Raw genomic sequence first — 11,155 nt, 5'->3', positions numbered from 1 at the left:
TTTCATCCAAACAGCTATACCATGAGATATCTCAATATCCATTGTCCATCTCTCTCAAAAGTCTCTACTTCAAGTGCTCTGCCCTTGTGAGTAGGGAACATATGCGATTGGAACGCATGCGAAGCAATTTCGCAAACTGTGGATTACCAGTAAATGTTGTAAATAATTTGTACTTTTACTCAATCACTTTTTTAAGACCAGTACTTTAACTTGTAATTGAGTACAATTTCAGCAATGTAACTTGTACTTAAGTAAAAATTTCCAGTACTCTTTCCACCACTGATTACGTATTTTGTGAAGTCATGAACGCGCATCGCAGAACAGATACAGGTATACATTTTTTTTTTTTATAAGATGAGCGATCGTTTCACTAGAAAAGTCCATTATTCATGGTCTGGTCTGGTTTAAAGTCCTTTGAAGCTGCACTGAAACTGTCATTTTCACCTTCAACTGTTTGGAGTCCATTGAAGTCACTATATGGAGAAAAATCCTGGAATGTTTTCATCAAAAACCTTCATTTCTTTTCCACTTAGGAAACAAAAACATAAACATCTTGGATGACATGTGAGTGAGTAAATGATTATGAACATTTATTTTGAAAGTGAACTACTCCTTTAAGGTCACATAACGAAACAAAGAAATATTTAAAAATGAAAAGTACAGTAGCACAACAAAGAACAAAACTACCCTAACACTGCAACACGAATGAATTGTACGACCTACAGGAGACACGAGACACATCTTTGCAAATCATAAAGTCATTTGTTAAAGTCTGTGATTGTAATTACACGAGGAGAGCAAATGTCTTGCATGCTCATGTCAAGCCTCGTAACGCAAGGTGAATGTGAAATCTGCTTTTAAAAGGGATTTCACTTCGTAGGGACGGGGGAGCGTACGGCATGCATGACTATCTAGTGTTTATCCAAAATCACATCACCTCCAATATTTATTATTATATAAAGCTGCATAACCTGTGAATTGAGCATCCAAAATGCACAAAAGCTTGCCAGTGGTGCTGTGTAAACGCCCTCTTAAAGCGTGTGTGCACTGCTTTCAGCTGGTTAGTTTCATGCTGTGGTGTGATGGCTAAAGCTCAGACTGGTAATCACAGGGCTGCTTGTTCGAGGCTCTTAAAGAGCCACAAGCATCATAACAGTGAAAAGTCTTTGGAGGTTTTGAGTGGAGAAAATGACAAGCACCCACCCTAAACACCTCCGCAACCACATAACAACACCCTAGTGTAGATGTCTTGCACGGTGAATCACCACTCATATCGTCTTCATCGTGATTTTATGTGGAAATGACATGTAATCTAATTATCCACGATCCCTCAGACACGCTTCGTTTGTGCTCCGGTCGCGCAGTTTTGAGATGATCCCTGCGCGTGACAGCGGGGTGAGCTGAGAGCCAAACAGCCGCAGATACACCGAGACATCACTGAGACATCACTGAGACATCACCGAGATAGACCGAGACACCGCTGAGACAGACAGAGACAGCTCGTGTCGTGTCTCTCTCTCTTTCACACACACACACACACACACACTCAGAGTACATTTGGAGACCGGAGAAGGAGGAGTGTGTGTGCTGAGATGCGTCTCTGATGCGCGCGGCTGAGAGGTAAACACACGCGCGCGTGGATGTGAACGGATGTTATCTTGTGACTTACGGACACGCAGAAAAATGTGAGGAGAGACACACACACACACGAGGAGACAAATGAGGACAGAACCCTCACACTCTAGACCTGGGTGAGTAAACTTCACACGCGCGCGCGCGCACACACGTTATGGGGACTTTTCATAGACATCATATTTTGTATCAACTGTATATAGTGTCCCCTAAACCTCACACAACCCTTCCTGCATTTGTGCGTTTTCAAATACGCGTCATTTAGTTTGATATATAATCAATTTACACACAATGTATGTGGATCAGTCTTTGTGGGGACATTGTGGGTCACGATGTATTAAACAGGTACACACACACACACCTGTGGAACAGTGTGGGCTGACATATCGGTGGTTGTTATGCAACAATATTTCCCTGCAGGAGTTTGTGTACTGTTGTGTTGTTGGGTCACGGGTGATGTTGAATTGTCCAGCGGCTCTCAAAGACGAGAGTGTTGTTGTATTTTGGGAGGTCGTAGCGTGGATGAACTTCGGTGTGTTGTGAAGGCTTGAGAACCAGACATTGATTGACCTTTTTTATTATAGTACAAATGTAGTCATTTTGTTTTATTTGCGTGTTTCTAAAACCACCGTTTTATTAGAAATTCCGTGACAAAACTCTTTACCATAGACGGTTTCATTATGACATCGTAAAAACGGCACTGCGCATGCGCAATTTTGTGACAGCTCCCCCAACACCTTAACTGCATGTACACATTCACAAACAACACAGTTCATGTAGATGATTCCTGCTGACAATCAAAAGAAAAAGAGAAGAAGCGTTACTTGGCTAAACTTGTCTCGCCAATATTTTGACTTTAGACTGCGATACCAATCTCTACCGCTAGACGTCAGTGTATCATAAGGTTTATATAAAAACTGCTAGACCCAATAAACAAATAGTTTATTTAATAAAATTAACATACAACAAAATTCAGAAAATAGTTCATTTAATACATTTATTATACAATTAAATAATAATATTAACTAATATTAAACTAAATCAAAGAAGATTTAAATAGTAGGCTATATTATTACACACTACCCAAACACAAACCGGAAGTTAACCGGATGTCTGGCACGCTCGCGTCCGATGAAACGGTCCATAGCAAAACTGTAATTTGTACCTGGGATGCACGATCTTGGCCAATTGTTTTGATCACGAATGAATAATAAACATGATTAGTTCAGTATAAAAACAGCAGTGAAGCTGAACCAAAGCGTGTCAAACAAAATAATTAAAGAAAGATAAAAAGAAGACAACAGTAAATACAGAAAAAACATTAAAGCTCCAGTATGTAATAATTTTGTAATAAAATTTCAGAAAATAACTTGCACAGTGTGATATATTTCCTCCAGTTGTGTACTTACAATATTTCAAAAGTCTCTAAAGATTTTTTATTTCAGAGAAATTCCGATTTTAAATAACTGGCCGTCCCGGAAAAGAAATGTCGCCTCTCAGTGACGCAATGTCCGCTCTATACTTTGTTCCGGTGTAGACCAGAATATCACATGGTGAAATGCGGAAGTGGTTGTTATGGATCACGATTACTCTTTGGCAAGTATTGAAGTGCCAGTAAACCGGAAGCGTCCATATTTGGATACACGCAGACTGTGTGACAAACGGAGGAATAAAACCAGGATAAATATCGGCCAGGCGTTTTCGAGATGGAGAGAGCTGCGCGACAATCTTGGACTTGACAGAGACTCTGCTCTCGCGAGTGTATTGATAGACAGGTAAGCAAATCAATTATTTATTTTAGAACGATTGGTTTGAGCACGTTAAACAACACGGCATTAACCATAAACACGTAACACTGCACAACATTAACCCAACAAATCATTTAACAAATAGCTGTAAGTTGCAACGGGATAATATAGCATAACATTTCACGTTCCTTGCAGTTGACATAAAATAATACGATCAGATATACAGGTAATACAAAAACAAATAAATTACCTCATCCGTGATCATGATTCGTTTATCCAATTTAGATACATCGCTATGGCGAAAACGCATTTAAAACGACATCTCCCATGGTCACCTGCTTCATATCGTCATCAAGCTTCGCCTTTGTTATTGTTGGAAATGCGCCCTCTTGTGGTCAAATACCAAGGTTACATACTGCAGCTTTAATAGATAAAATAATAGAGTAAAATAAGAGGGGTCACATGAGAGAATTTTTTTGCCACCTTCTAGAAATCGAGCTGCGGCGTTTTAAACCATTTGTAACTGGGAGATAAGTGATTTTGAGATACCATAATAAAGTCAGTTGTACTATAATCTAGTCTCTTAGCGATGAAAGCAGATTTTTCAGATAGATTAAAAACATTTAAATCATTATTAAAATATGATTCATTGTGCAGCCTCAGTGGTTACCGTGGATTCTATAGTAACCATGTTATTAATGTGAAGTAAACTAATGTCAAGAAAGGACAGTTATTGCAGTAAGTAAATATGGTACAGTATTCATTAGGGCTCTCAAATGATTAATCGTGATTATTATTGATACATATTGTAATAAATCTCCATAAAAGGGAAGGAAGGAGTCGGGAACCGGCAAACATTCAAAACATTTAATAAAGTAATAAAACAGCCGGCAGCCCCTCACGGACGACCGCCGGCGAACAAAACATAAATATAAATACAAATACAAATACAAACATAACACAAGTTCGGGCCCGGTCCTCTCTCTTCGACGGTCCGGTCGCTCGTTCCTTTTATATGTTCCCTATCTCCTACGTGATTCGAGCCCGGTGTGCGCACAGCCTACTCTACTACACATTTAAATAAATGCATGCAAATATTTCCTAAATATGTATACATGTATGTGTTTGTTTTTATAAATACAAAATTAATATGCGCAGTACACAGACATTTATTATGTAAACACAAACTTTTATTCTCGATGCGATTAATTGTGATTAATTGTTTGACAGCCCTAGAATTCATAAAAGTATGGCGTCTAGGACATCAAGCGGAAACCCAGCACTAAAACAACGTCCGCAAACATCAAAAACAGAGGACATGTGCCGTGTTTTTTCTCCTGCCTATAAAAGCAAAGAGAACACCATCACTTATGTTATTATGCAAAATCCTTTCTGTTCACCTTCTCATGCATCTGTTTGAATTCTCCAACATTGTTTTTTTTCTCTGAAGACCTGGAATGTAATTCTGTAGCTCAGTAAATGAAGCTGAGATTGGTCTGAATCGACAAAAGATGATGCAAAAACGGTGTCATTTCAATTAATCGAGTTCATATTGAGATCTTGGTTTTATTTAAGGAGGAGAAGACACCGTCCATGTCCTCCATTGTTGATGTTTACAGACGTATGGTGTACTGGCTTTCCACTTGATATCCTGATCCGAGATTCAGTTTGAATGTTGAATATGATTTAAAAGGCACTAAAAAAATGAAACGTCTTGTGCATACATGTGTGTGTGTGTAATCCGCTCTCCCCCATTTGCAAGTCCAAACCATTATAATGTAAATTGTTTCTGACACGTGCTGCCCGGGGCCGCGAGGCTTTTAAACAGACTATAATCTCAAACCACCACCAAACGAGTCAGAGAGAGAATAAAGGTATAGTATAGCATCCATTTTATCGTCCTTGTGTGTCCATTTCCCACTGGTGCGGAAGGTTAATGAGAGAGATGTTCATTTAGACTATAATCACACCGAAACCGGACATGAACAACAAAACACCGTCCGTCAGTGATAATAAACGCACAGACCGCATGCGTCTCTGTGATTAAGCACTCATTTGAATTTTAAATGAGCAGCATTAGTGATGTTTGTTCTCTTATTGCACATGCATGACGTTTGGTTTTCATCCGGCGACAATAACACGGGTAAATCATACTAAACATGCACAAAATAAACGGATATCTGTCAAAAATCTGCTTATAAAAGAAACCTGTTTTCACGTGCATAGTAAACCGGCTACACAGAAAACCACTTTAACATGGAAGTTTGAGACTTGCCAGGTTTTCGGGTGCAGTGACGTCATCGTCTACTTAGTCAATAAAAATGCAGCGGGAAAACGGTCAGAAGCTGTATTTTTATATCTCTTCTCATGGTTCGAGGGTGGACTTTTATGCGTTATATTACCTTTACTTCCATTTGGGAGTTTTACTATTTTAAGCTTTTGCTTCATCCTGCTCTGTTTCGGACTTAGTTAAATTTTGTTGCTTAGTTAAAATACATACATTTATGTATTTTGTTTTTGTTACACGGTGTTTGTTATATATATATATTTTGTTTGAAATAAATACATTTAAATTTATTACTATTGCGCTGTCAGACATGCGCAAATGAACAAAACTGAGAGAAAACAGGTAAAGGCGTTTCCATGAAGTGCGAAATCTGAGTAATCGGCGGAAAACTACCTCTGCCGATCTGTTTTTGCCGTTTATGAGCTTTCCCCTATAAAATAAAACCATTTTACGCATTTACATTAGGGATGCACCGATCCGATACTCTGGATCGGAATTGAGGCCGATCCGGGTCTTTTTTGCTGGATCGGATATCGGACTGACGGGTTCTCTTTAGTCCGATCCGTTGCGATACCCGTGGATGTTACTATAAAGCTTCATAAAGGACTAACTATCAGGAAATTACCATAAACGTTGTCATGCACTGTTTTCGATGTCATGTATTTTGATAGCTTTATGCGAGGAATAAACCAATATAGCATAATTATAAAACTCTGACCTCCGCTGGTGCGGTCATCTGTCAATCTCAATCCAGCATGCGTGTGTCCGGGAACAGTCAGGATCTTTCTCGTTCCAATGTTTTCAATATTCTTCATAATCACTAGATAATAGAGGGTGGTTTTGTTTAAAATGCATTTTGCCGGAGACTGTACTCTCTGAGTGTAATGTTATTAGATTCAAGCACTGGAAGCGGTCTATGTTATGCGTCATTCATACATAACTTTAAACTTTAGGATGGATTCAATTTTCTATGATTTAAACACATAACATATATATTCTCTTTGTGTTATAACTGTTTTGAACTTGGGAAGCAAAGATCCCCGCGACAACAGGATCATCTCTATCCGGGATGCTCGTGAGTGAAGCGGGTGCTTTAAGCGCATCATTCTGCGTCCAATGCGCATGACTTTAAATAACGTAGAAGCGAATGTATTAAGCGCATCATTTTGTGTCCAGGATGTGCATGAGCGAGTTTGGACACTTTTATAATGTGATAGCTTTGTGTAATAAACAGAGATTTATTTGTTAAATATTTTGTAAGTATCTGTGCTTTATGAGACCACATTTTTGTTTTGTTTGTATTTTTAAGTTTAATACAGCACTTAATTACATTTAAAAAAATCATACTTTTAAGTAAAAATACTTAAGTAAAGGAAAATGGTAGATTTTAATGTACTCATGGATTTAAAGTAAAAAAAAAACAATTTATTTATGGACTGTAGTGGAATAAGTATGATGTGATTCATACTGTAGGAAAGCATTTTTTGTCCAAAGTACTCTGATAAAGTACAGATAGTTTAAAATGTACTTGAAAGTAAACATGCTTAACTATTCATCTCTGGCAATAAAAGTTAAAATATGCAAGTCTACTTTGATCATGAAAAACAGTGCTAGTATCGGATCAGAATCGGAATCGGCCGATACGCAGAATTCAGATATCGAAATCGGATCGGAAAGGAAAAAGTAGTATCGGTGCATCCCTAATTTACATGACTTACACGTCATCAGTTTATTAAGCGTAACTGGATTAAAGGTCCTTGCACGTATAGTCCGAAATTTTCGTTTCCGTTTTTTCCGGATTTGTCCCTTGTTTGTACAGTGTCTCTGAATTGTCAAAATGCCTCTCAAAATGCTTGCTATGCATTTGAAAAAAACATAAAATCGAACCCAGTCCGAAAATATCTGCGGCAGTGTGTAAATGTAGTTGAGACAATGTTCAATGTTACATATTTTTTAAAGGGGAGAAATTTCATTGAGAGTTGGGTGGTCCCGCGAAACTGGACGGCATGTTCGGCGTGGTTCATCCGGTCCAGATTCAGTGAGTTTCCTGTAGGGATGTTTTATCAGGGAAATGCGTAGCCACAACAACTCGCCCTTTTGCTGTAATGAACGTTCCATTTAACATTTCCTGTCGACTAGACGGTGTTTGTTCTGTTTTTTTTTTTTTAAGGAGATAGAAAACACTTAAGCAACAGTAAAACTTTCACAGTTTGATTTCGAGAAAGCAAAAATAGACTTGAGATTACCCCCATACCCTCAATTACTGTGTGTATAACATTACTTCCCCTATGTGGTCCAATGGAAAGAGCGAGTGAATGTGAGTGAGTGAATTCGGACATCAAAGGAGCGCTGGACATCATTGTGAAATGTTGCCTTGAGCATCATGGTTGAAAAGAATCTGTTTTTTGCACTGCATCATGGGATTGATTAGCATCAGACACCACTAAACATGACTGTTTGAGGGTACGGGAGGCTGTTTTAGACACAGACGATGTTTTATTTAGAGTTTTCGAATTACTGAGAAATGTTTGAGTCCAGATTAAGATCTCAGAATTTTGTTTGTGTCTTTAAACGAAGACAGCTGTAGAGACAATAGAGAAAGTAAAGATATGCAAAAGAAAGTTTGTTTCTCAGCATGTACAACATTGTGCAGCGGTTGAGACTCGAGTGTTAAACAGACCTCCAGCACCTCTCATCTCATTACAATTCATCTTTAACGGAATAACAGAAGAGACAGGTAGAAATATGAGAGATCTATTATAAGAACAAGACTGTCTGGTAGACACCAAACCTGACGGATGAGAACAAGAGAGCAACCGTATGAATCATCAATAATAATTCATAATACAGTATGAGCAGAACGTATATTAAATCTTCTCTTGAGCTTTTATTATTTAAGAGATGAGATTTAAACCCAATGAAACTGGAAAAACACATCAAGAAATCAATAGAGGTTTGTTGTGGCCAATGTTGAACATATGTGTGTTTGTCTTCCACAAACCTAAATGCAGTTTTAATTTAATTGAATTAGTGTTGCAAATTGTGCTGAATTAATTACAGTATGTCGCCATGGTAACGTCTCCACCTGAAAGACACAAAATGACTAGTGATGGTCTCGAAAGCAGTGTGGAGAAATATGAACTGATCAGTATCATATTCCTGCAAAGTTGTTTTACACTTTTTTTTCATTTTTAGCGCCATGCTCTAACCACTGAGCCACAGGAAAGCTAAATTTGATTTTAAATTTAATTGGATTTTAGCAAGACAGACAACAGCAAAAAAAAATGCATTTTGCTAAATATATTAGCACATTGTGTATGCTGAATACTATATTTACTACATTTATAGCAGCATTTTGTCATGGGAGTAATATGAATACAAGATCTATGAATATGAGATATGTCCGCTAACACGTTAAAATGTAAAAACATTATTTCTTTCCTGTAGCTCGAGCATTGCGTTAACAACGCAAGGTTGTGGGTTCGTTCTCAGGGGATTGCACATACCTATGTATAAATGTATAGGATAATGCAATGTAAGTCACTTTGGATAAAGGCGTCTGCCAAAATGCATAAATATAATATTATTTCAACAACTGTACATCAAATGAGTTTGGGAGACAGTGAGATTATTGGTCTTCAGTGCTGTGTTTGGAACCATTGGTCGCTTCATGACGCAATTTACTTACGCATTCCATTCTTACTATGGAGGTCTATGTGAGTGTCGTAACTCAACGTTGGTTCCACCTGGAGGACGAAGTGAAATAAAACATGAGATATTCCTACTTTTTAATGAAATATTGCAGCATTTATTGTAAATAGTTTACCAATGTGGGTCATTCTCTTTATTAAATTCAAGTGCCCTCTTCAGCTTAAATCTATAAATGCACTTCCGCCCTCTAGTGACCATCCATCTCAAATGATGTATGTGGACGGCTTGGACAGCGCATCCGTTGAACTCCTCCCCTTCCACTGTCAGTCTGGCCCAATACAACAAACATCAGATGCATCAAATCTGCTAAATGAATGTAAATCTATTGCAATTACATTGGTGTGGTTTTTGACCTTATGGTGCCGTTGACATCATTTAAATAATAAAAATGAAAAACAGATTTATAAAGGCATTAGTTGAATACAAACAAACCTTGAGGGTGAACCTCAAATCATCCGCAGTGTAGTTCTTTATGACATAATGACACAAGTGATTTGTTTCAGTATTCTCATCAGAGATCTGAGCTCATTATATGACGTAACATCAAATGTTTAATGATGAGGAGAAGAGGTTTGTATGTCAAAGACAGCTGGAGTCCAGCACATCGAAACAACACGACCCGTTAACAGTCTTAACTCTCATCATTTCTGATCTTCCATTTACATTACAAACATATCAGAGCATATTCATTTCTTTAGATTGGCTTATATAAAACATCAGAAACACGAGCAGAGTAAATGACCTTCTCTCTATGCCCGGCCACAAATCTGGAGCCATCTTAAACTTTCATGCGGCTCGTATCAATATTGCATTTTAATGAATGATTTACAGATCAAACAGTCAGCTGGCTTCTGTACGAGAAGCAGTCGATGAGGAGGAAATTACACAATACGCTCACGTTGTAGGGTCCATCCAGGGTTTGTCTGCAAGATTTATTACATTGATTAAATTTAGATTACTCACCAAAAATAGCCCATCCTGGATTGGAATGGCGGATATTTTGGTAGTACCATATTTTTGCACGTATTGTAAAAGAGTCATGTAATTATCTTGACATGCTGTTTGCTCGTATCTAAAGTATAAATTAAGGTTTGTTCTTTACTGATGATAGAACAATCACGTGCGTTGTGTACACTCTTAAAACTAAAGGTGCTTAAAATGTTCTTCACAGCGACACCATTGAAGAACCATTCAGTCAAAGGTTCTTTAAAGGGGTCGTATGCGAATTTTTTTGTTTGTTATAGATGTAATGTAATGTGCATACATCTCTTTCTTACCTTTTATAATCTGAAGAACCTTTTTCGCCACAAAGGACCTTTTGTAAAATAGAAAGGTTCTTCGCATGTTAAAGGTTCTTAATGGAGCCGTTTGACCAAAAAGGTTCTTCTATGGCATCGTGAAGCATCATTATTGTTAAGAGTGCAACCAAACACAACAATCGCAATTTGGCTTCATTTAATGATATTTCTTGTGCATGTGAAATCAAAATACCAAAGTAATGCAAATTAACTGCATTTACAGTAAACAGTGAGTTATAAACAATAAAAGCTATACAGGGATTGAAAAATTCATCATGTGTCAATGTTATCAAGAGAAATGTTTTTTCAAAAGAATCGAGGCACGTTTACAGGTGCACATGCTTTATTTTCTAAACTAAAGCAAAGAATTCTGGGAACGAAGCGTCCATCGGTTAGACTCTTGGTTCGGGATGCAGACTGCCCTCAGGATGCTGATTTATCCCATCTGTGTCTCGGGGTATATTGCTACGTTCACCGCT

At 37.9% G+C, this 11,155-nt stretch overlaps 1 protein-coding gene across 2 annotated transcripts in view; it reads left to right on the top strand.

The window, feature by feature from the left end:
* The first annotated feature begins 1,436 nt into the window (after positions 1-1,436).
* Positions 1,437-11,155, top strand: part of LOC130417363 (leucine-rich repeat and immunoglobulin-like domain-containing nogo receptor-interacting protein 3) — a 49,340-nt gene continuing 39,621 nt past the window's right edge. For both annotated transcript variants that reach the window (XM_056742896.1, XM_056742897.1), the window contains exon 1: positions 1,437-1,751. The gene's annotated coding sequence lies outside the window, so the exon portion shown is untranslated. The remainder of the gene's footprint in view (positions 1,752-11,155) is intronic.

Source organism: Triplophysa dalaica, chromosome 3 (assembly GCF_015846415.1).
Source record: "Triplophysa dalaica isolate WHDGS20190420 chromosome 3, ASM1584641v1, whole genome shotgun sequence".
NCBI lineage: Eukaryota > Metazoa > Chordata > Actinopteri > Cypriniformes > Nemacheilidae > Triplophysa > Triplophysa dalaica.
Note: the sequence above shows the minus strand (reverse complement) of the source record. Positions and strands in the feature narration are given on the sequence as shown.